Source organism: Nicotiana tabacum, chromosome 9 (assembly GCF_000715075.1).
Source record: "Nicotiana tabacum cultivar K326 chromosome 9, ASM71507v2, whole genome shotgun sequence".
NCBI lineage: Eukaryota > Viridiplantae > Streptophyta > Magnoliopsida > Solanales > Solanaceae > Nicotiana > Nicotiana tabacum.
This window is the reverse complement of record NC_134088.1, coordinates 42,612,858-42,614,790: the sequence shown is the minus strand read 5'-3', so window position 1 is coordinate 42,614,790 and position 1,933 is coordinate 42,612,858.

Here is a 1,933-nt window from a genome sequence, read left to right as displayed (position 1 = left end):
TGACTCGTGAGACCTATGTCACCTAGTGCTCTCATACCAACTGTCACAATCCGAAATTCCCACCTCTGGACCGTGATGGCGCCTAACATTTCACTTGCTAGGCAAGCCAATGTTAGAATAACATTATCCATTTTAAAAACAATTTTCAAATTTATTAATAACAAGGAAGCAAATGTGGAAGCAATTTTGAAATAATCCATAATAATAACGGTGTCTAAATACCATCCCAGAATTGGTGTCACAAGTGCACGAACTTCTAGAATAAATACAAACAAAGGTCTGAATAAAATAAAGCTGTATAGAAATAAACACACAACTGAAGTACAATAGACGGGGACTTCAGAACTGCGAACGCCATGCAGTTATACCTCAAGTCACCTCTGATAGCTAAAATCCGAGCAAGTCTATGGTACGCCGCTGGGACCAACTCCAAAATCTGCACAAGAAGTGCAGAGTGTAGTATCAGTACAACCGACCCCATGTACTGGTAAGTGCTAAGCCTAACCTCGACGAAGTAGTGACGAGGCTAAGACGGTTCACTTACATTAACCTATACGCAATATTAGTAACAACAACAATAATAGAAATAAATCAGGTAATTCATTTATAATAATTGAAGGCAACTCAGCAGTCATAACTAATTTTCATAGCGTGCAACCCGCTCTCACAATATATCCACATTCAGTTCTGTTACGACGTGCAACCCGCTCCTCCAACATATTCATTTTAATCAAGTCTGTTGTGGCGTGCAACCCGATCCTCCAATATTAACTTTTTAACAAGTCTGTTGCGGCGCGCAACCCGATCCTCCAATATTGACTTTTAATAAGTCTGTTGCGGCGTGCAACCCGATCCTCCAATATTAACTTTTCATAAGTCTGTTGCGGCATGCAACCCGATCCTCCATTATTAACTTTTCATAAGTCTGTTGCGGCGTGCAACTCGATCCTCTAATATTAACTTTTCATAAGTCTGTTGCGGCGTGTAACCCGATCCTCCAATATTAACTTTTCATAAGTCTGTTGCAGCGTGCAACCCGATCCTCCAATATTCCGTTTCAATCAATTCTTATAGAAGAAATTTCCCCAATAAATGCAACAATTAATATAAAATTATGAGACAACAAGTATACAACAATTATGATTTAATTATGAAACAAACAATGACAATTAATAATTTATTATAGAAATCAGGGAGAAAATAGGCAGTTTAATATTTGATATGCTAAATGTCAAATAACAATTAAAACACATAATTCAAATAGCATGTAACAATTAATGCAGAAATTCAAGAATTTATATGTTGACAAGAAATAAGAGAAACAATTATTATGGTAATTAATTTATGATTAAAAATATTTTATGATTTTTCAAGTAAGCAGGCAAATAATTAATTTGGCGATATATAGACATTCGTCACCTCGCCTATACGTCGTTTACATGCAATTCACATAACAAACAATTTACGGGTTCTATTCCCCCAAATCAAGGTGTTCCCTACACTTACCTCGCTTTGCAAATTTCAATCAATTATTCAACCACAGCTTTTCCTTTTAAATTTGCCTCTGAAAGTTTCAAATCTATTCACAAACAATTCAATATATTCAATACTAATCATAGGAATTAATTCCATATGAATTTACAAATTTTCCGGATAAAAATCCGAAATTTATTAAAATATTCGGTAGTGGGACCCACATCTCAAATCCCGGAAAAACTCACGAAATCCGAACACCAATTCCGATACGAGTTCAACCATATGAAATTTGTCCAATTCCGATATCAAATGGACCTTCAAATCTTAATTTTTTATTTTTGGAAGATTTTATAAAAATCTGATTTTTCTTCCATAAATTCACGGATTCATGATATAAATGAGTATGAAATCATGAAATATAATCAATATAGGATAAGGAATACTTACCCCAATGTTT